Source organism: Mercenaria mercenaria, unplaced genomic scaffold, assembly GCF_021730395.1.
Source record: "Mercenaria mercenaria strain notata unplaced genomic scaffold, MADL_Memer_1 contig_4695, whole genome shotgun sequence".
NCBI classification, from domain to species: domain Eukaryota; kingdom Metazoa; phylum Mollusca; class Bivalvia; order Venerida; family Veneridae; genus Mercenaria; species Mercenaria mercenaria.
The window spans coordinates 17,736-24,925 of NW_026462943.1; the positions used below are offsets into that span (position 1 = coordinate 17,736).

Sequence of the window (7,190 nt, forward strand, 5' to 3'; positions counted from 1 at the left end):
TATTGTCCGAAAACCGTTTTAAAGACCGGTGACCTACTGACCTCAACATCAAAAGGGGTCACCTGCTGGTCATAATCAACCTCCCTAACAATTTTCATGACCCTAGGCTCAAGCATTCTCCAGTTATAATCGATTATTCGAAAACCGTTTCACTGTTTTGCGTTATTGTGACCTTGACCTTTGACTGTCTAACCTCAAAGCCGAACTTGACCTGTATTTCATGATGTAACACCTGTGTTCCAAACTTTATCATCCTAGGCTCAAGGTCTCAAGTTATCATCCGGAAACGGATCAATTGTTCAGGGTCACTGTGACCTTGACCTTTGATCTACTGACCTCGGTCACGCTTTTCATGAGTTATTATCCGGAAACCATGAAAACCAAGGGACTGAAAGACAGACAAACTTACTACCCCTTTAACTTTGTTTTGTGGGGGTATAACAAAACATTCTCTTTAAAATTTCATGGAAAGTATTACTTAAATATAACTATGTTAATTAGTAGACAACCTTTGTAAAATAAACCAGAAAGCAATTATCTAAAATAAGATGAATGAAACTTTAGTATGTTTTATGAGCATAACAATACCAATGTGATAATAGTACTTTATCTCTTAAAGTAACAGAACTTAGTCAATCACTGCTGTTCTCAAAATAAATTTAGTTTCCAAGTATATCCTGAATTCCTATCTTTAAAAGTTTTTTTTTATTCAAGTTCCCTTGTTCTTCTACCTTTTCATATTTCCTGGTGTTTCTTTTTTACTTTTCAAGTATACTGGTTTTGTTGACCTTCCATTTTGTAGCTGCCTGCTCTCAAGAAGTAAGCCTGTAAAACACAAATCAAACATTGTAAATTGATAAAAAGAGACCCCTACAAAAAGACATGTTTTCATACTCACAGCTTTCAGAAAGCAGGCAAACTAAAACAAATATATATAAAATTTCTATTACAAATTGGACATTATTCTGAACAATTTGAAATATTTTCAGCTGTTTCAGTACTTCTTCTTTCTTCTTGTCGTTCGCATCTACACTTTCAGACCAGTAGCCTCGATGAAACTTGTGGTTTGCGTAAGATCCTCAATACCTCCATACAGTTTCTGGTGGATTGAGGTATCTATTGGCCAAGTCGCAGCTCGCTCCTGGTCGTGCCTTTTACATCTCTGAAGTATATGCTCCGCAGTCTGATCTTCTTCACCACATGGACTGTTTCAATACAGAGTTGGCCAAAGTTTTTCCTAAATAAGTCTATGTAAACCATATGACCAAAGGGCAGGGATATATTTGACCCAAGGGGGATAATCTGAACTAACTTGGTAGAGGAACTTGCTTTAAACCGAAACAGAATGGCTAAGGCAATTTTGGTAGAGGGTCACCAAGAGATCATTTCCATAAAATATTTTTGAAATCCGGCTAACAATTTCTGACAAGAAATCATTTTCAAAGTTTTTCTATTTGGTTGCCATGGCAACCAGAGTTCTAAATGGAATCAACTTCTTTGGGCAATTTTGAAAGAGGACCACCCAATGATCATTCCTGTGAAGTTTGGTGTAAATCTGCCCAGCGGTTCTGAAGAAAAAGATTTTCACAAAAGCTCACCTTGTCGCTGTGACAGGCGAGCTAATAATTGTTTAAATTTGCATACATGTATAATTTTATGGTTCTGTCCAGAAATGCTTTTTCATTCAGATATCATATCATGGATTTTCACATCAAGAAAATGAAATGGAGTCTTTACTTTTTCCTTGATCATGTTGATATTTGATTCTGTGCACTGACGCAACCGCAAAAATCTATCCACACAAATACTAATGATTTTACAGTATACCATGCTTTTTGAATGATTGAAACTGCTTCCTACAGTTGCAACTATAAAGAAAAATATAGTTCTAAATAAATACCTTATGAACTGCAAGCAAGTGGTTTCAGTCTGTCAACAAGCACATTGGAGCTCTCTCAGCAGTACAACAATACTCTGTATAATAGACCATATCTATTACCCCAGTGTTCATTTTAGGGAAAAAGCATTCTGTGACCGAGATGCCTGAAAATAGTGAAAAGTGAGCAAATTAAGAAAACATGGGCAACCAACTGTTTTGATATTTCTAAGGTCTAAGGGCTAACATCTTTTTGGCAAAAGCTGTTTTTTTTTTCAATTTTCATGCCAATAAGATGAACCCAATTATAACGATGGCATGGCGAAGAAATTCGTTAAATAAAACTTTTTTTTCAATGAAAAAAAAAAACAGTAGTAAATTTTGTCAAAATGTATAATGAAACAATGTAAATGCGTTAAAAAATTTCAGTTTTGAATAAAAAATCACTGTATGGGTTTGTTTACACGAATGACCAGCCAGAACGACCAAACATTACTTTATCCCTGTGAATTCCATGCACATTTTTGGCTTGGTGGTCTATGACCTTCAGTTAATGCTCAATATCATTAAAAGGCAAAAACAGACTGGTTAAGTAGCTAGAAGAATTTGTTCTGCCTTCCTCAGTTTACTATGAACATAGGAGCCGACAAAATGCTGCAATTCTTTATTGGTATCTAACGGCCATGATTCATAAACGTATAACTTTAAAGGTATTTGAGTACTGTATAGCGGATTATATTCGTGGAGGTTTAATTTTCGCTATATTCGTGGTCAACATTGACAGCGTGAAATCTAAACACCGCGACTTTTTGTTACTGCGAATATATACATTTCACCAAGGAAGACCACTTAATTACAAACTTTACTCATCAGCGTTATTGACTTTGCTTTTTGTTACTTTACATTGTGTGCGTCAAATTGCAATGTACTGTGTCGGTGCATGCGGGGGGTTAACTTCACCACCTTCAGTAATAGCTCTAGTTTTATATAAATCTAATAGTATTTTAAAGAAAGAAATATGAAAAGTCCTGAATTTTATGATACTTATCATCGACTATAATCTTTAACTGAGATAAAACTGTGAACAACAAAACTGACAATTACTGACAATTTCTTCTATAAAGTTTAACAGAGGAGGACCACACTATTTGTTATCTGTCTGAATTGAGAAGATGATATCATTTTGGAAAATGGCATTCGGAGATATTGAAAATTGCTTTCTATTCATTCATAAAAATATTTAAATTTTAAAAAGGAAACATCAAATAGAACAAAATTTTATTGGTTTTATTTTCAAGAAAACAAAAATTGATAGTTCACTGCTCTCCGCATAGGAAGTGTCAATGTAAATCCTACTTTCGTTTTCAATCTACCTGAACATTTGCGTATTTCTCATTATTTGCATGTCTAGGAAGAGTGACCGCCTTTTCTGTTGTTTACAACCAAGGTTTATAATTCGCGGTCAAAGTAGTTTCCACGAAATTAAGACACTGTGATTTCAAAATTCTTCAAAAAACGCGAACATTTGACACCGTGCAGAATTTAACCCTCTGTACAGTATGCGTGCAGTGTACAAAATTCCGATTTCAACTAGCCCGTTCTGGCAACCAGATTGAAAATTTTCCAAGTCTGACACCAATTTCACATGCCTAAACTTAAGCACCATAAACATGATAAAATATCTAAATTTTGCGCCATAAAACATTGTTTTATACCCTCAAAATACTTCAAGAAATTCATCATATTGTTTAGGGCATGCTCAATTGGGGATTCCTTGGAGAACAGGAACTGAATGCATCGGAACAGTCTTCCAACAAGTAATGTGAGCGGCTTCGGTTTGCATTTGCAGAGCTCAGATTTAACATTTTTGACCAATTGCAAATTTTAGCACGTAGCTTTTTTTTCTTGTTGCTAAATGTGAAAATCTACTTGCAAATTTAGACTTTTAACTAAAAATGTTAGAATATCCTAAAAAATCATGCTAGAACATCAATATTGCTTGCATGGTTTTCCGTGACGTACAGTTTTGTGCGTTATAGCTCAAAATGACCCTTAAAGTAATTCGGAACGCATTATTGATGGCGTAACTTAACTACTGGCTGAAACTACGGCAACGCAAATTTTTAAATAGTAAGCAAGTGCATTCTAGATTTAATAATCAATTATCAGATAGACCTCTACATCTCTTTATTCAGTAAACCATTCAACAAACAAGAGCCCCGCCAAGCGGGCAATATACGCCCGAAGGGTTACATCAGACAATGGGAGAAAAATTTAAAGAACCTGAGTGTTGAAGCCCAACGGACAGGAACAACAAAAAAGAAGAAATTCAAAAAAAAAAAAAAAATTCTAAGTCCACAAAAAATTCTTACCAGGTAAAGTTATGTCAAAATATATCTAAAAATTGGATGTACCATCCATGTTGTACCACAGAAAAGTGGTCTCGGTTTTTTCCTACGGCCAATAATAAAAAAGTTTCAAAATAAGCGAATTATAGTAACAAAAAAAGGGAAGTAATTAAAAAAAGATATTGTAAAAGAACAAAAAGGGATCTGCCAAATAAATACAAAGAGCACTGCAATGCAGAGCAATATACACAAAGCAAAGACATATATGACCTTTGACCCCTAAGTGTGACCTTGACCTTGCAGCGAGTCATCCAAAACATGCGCTCTGCATGTCGCCTCAGTCTGGTGAACATTTGTGCCAAGTTTCTTTGAAATTATTCAAGCAGTTCAACAGTTACAGAGCGAACATGAAAAACACTCATATGACCTTTCACTCCTAAGTGAAGCTAGTCATCCGAAACAAGCGCTCTGCATGTAGTCTCAAGGTGGTGAACATTTGTGCCAAGTTTCTTTGAAATCCTTCAAGCAGTTCAAGAGTTACAGAGAGGACATGAAACACACTCATATAACCTTTGACCCCTAAGTGTGACCTTGACCTTAAAATTACACATCCAAACATGTACTCTGCACATCCTCTTGGCATAGTGAACATTTGTGTCGAGTTTCTTTGAAATCTTTCAAGGGGTTCGAGAGTTACAAGCGGACGGACAGACGGACACCGGGACCATAACATAAATCGTCCCTTCGGGCGTATAAAAATGGCTAACCAACAAAAGATGTCGTGTTTTCTATTATCTGCAAGTGGGGAAAACACTGTCACTGCCTTGTCCTTAATAAAAGCGAATCTACAAACATCAACAAAAACCGCAACAATTTTGACTATTACGGTATTTGTATTTGCAAAATAAATCGTGTGAAATTTCTGTCTACTCGCATTCTATGAAATCGACTCGCATTTAGCGAGTGCAAAGTTTGAGCCCTGTGATTTACGAAAGTAATTACATCTTCTGCATGACTGTGGTTCGAATCTGACTAACTCTTAAACTCTTGTTAAAAGCATTTATGGAACAGTTTGAATTCAATTCCCTCATAATTCTGACCAATTAATCGAGCATGCTCATACAGTTTCAATGAGTCAATAAGTGTTCCTCAACCTGTACATTTTGCGATGCATTCTTGGAAAAATAATTAAATAAATAAATAAGTTTTATAAATGGAGATCATATTAAATCACCATGATTTACGCATTTCACTAGCAAGCTCTTTTAAATCACATAAGGAAAATAAATGGTAGCATGGTCGAGGTTTATCTGCGGCAAATCAGTAGCACGAGCTGAAATTCTGTAGTCATTGGCTATTGAACTACCTCTAATTTCGAACATTGTGCATTCACGTAAAAGCATGTATATGCCTGGGACTCACTGACCTATTTTTACTCAGATGTACAAAATTACTGGTTTAAATTATTTCTTATAGAAAAGCTGATTAACGACGTCAAATTTGTGTCCAGTCATGAAAAATAATGCAGTACATGCAAAATTCTGAGAACATGAAAAACACCTTTTAAAATCTGTATTTTTTTCTATGATATGTGCATGTTTTGCTTACAAATATACATAAATGGGAACACTGCAAAATATTGAAGTGCACTGCAAAACACTGAAGTGTCACACGTGCTGCCCCACCAGCAACCGTTAGTAACAGGATCAGTTTCTTTTTTGCATACTTCCTTACCAGTCCAAAATTAGCTAAAATATTTCAGCTGTCAAGGATCTCTGAGCTGAAATGAATCCCGTATTGAAAATTAACCAAAAATCGTGGCAGATTTAGTCTGTCATGTTAAATTATTTAGAACTAAATGCCATGTACTTGCCTTTTACTTAAAAATATTTGTCCATTTTTCTTTTGATCCGACATAAAATAAACCATACCAACACTACCCTAATTTTTTTAGCATGTTACCGGAAACAAAGAACTATTTATTTTAGGCCTAAGTACACCAAAATCTGCAAGACGTGGATCCCTATATACATGTACACAGCACAGCCCATGGGCAACTTTATTACTGTGTATGCAGTGAGCCATAAGAAATAGTAATCTAAAGAGCCCATCTTGAATTTATAAATAAATTAAAATGTATAATACAGAATTTCTATTCTTTTATGGGTGGGGTATTTGTTTGCATAGGAAAATTAATTACTCACGTTTCTAAAAATGTCAACTGGTACAACCATGCACATGCTGTACTGGAGTGCCGTCCATATTCTATATAAAAGTAGAATAATTCCATCAATCAGTCAATGAGTCATGCATGCAAATAAAAATCACGTCTACTTCTTAAAATTCAATATTGTGACTGTGAGTAACAGACAAGTTCCACGAAATTAAAGTACCGGAAAGGAATTGAAATACAAATTGAAAAGCGACACAAAGGTGAATCTATTCTATCACCCGAACAGAAGAACTTGTTGGAGATAGATTTTGTTTACTAGTATTCAAATTTTCAAAATGTCGGCGGCAGTAAATCAGTCTCTACTGTAAATCAAAGTAAAGATAAAAATGTTCAAGACATAGGCGGCGTTTAAAAATGCTACTCAGTAATGAATAGAACATGTTTGTATTACAATACCATTGTAGTCATGTTAGCGGCTGATTAGCTTGTGACAGCTTACTTCGAATATTCTTTCGTGTCGCAGACATCTTTATGTGCGGATATTGCGTTTGGCCAACTGATCTGACGGATGCTTATTAACATTAACGAAGACCGTGATATCCCGAATTTCATCGGGGTCGTCGCACGCCCATGGTCTAAACCGGAACTCCATATTTTTTTATTTGGATAGTATGTGTTGTTTGGATTACCTCGTATGTTACCGTAGTGGGATTCGCGACGAAAATCGATAGGATCGATTCCCTAATAACATAGTGTCCCAGTACAAGTTTATCAATGAAGTCTACGAACATAA

General features: G+C 35.4%; 1 long non-coding RNA gene across 1 annotated transcript; it reads right to left on the minus strand.

Annotated features, from left to right (window-relative positions):
• Positions 1 to 380: 380 nt before the first annotated feature.
• Positions 381 to 6,524, minus strand: LOC128554078 (uncharacterized). Its single transcript, XR_008369514.1, has 3 exons — positions 6,429 to 6,524; positions 1,901 to 2,043; positions 381 to 825 (listed from the first exon to the last, which is right to left on the minus strand). It is a non-coding gene; the product is annotated as an uncharacterized LOC128554078 (long non-coding RNA).
• Positions 6,525 to 7,190: the final 666 nt, after the last annotated feature.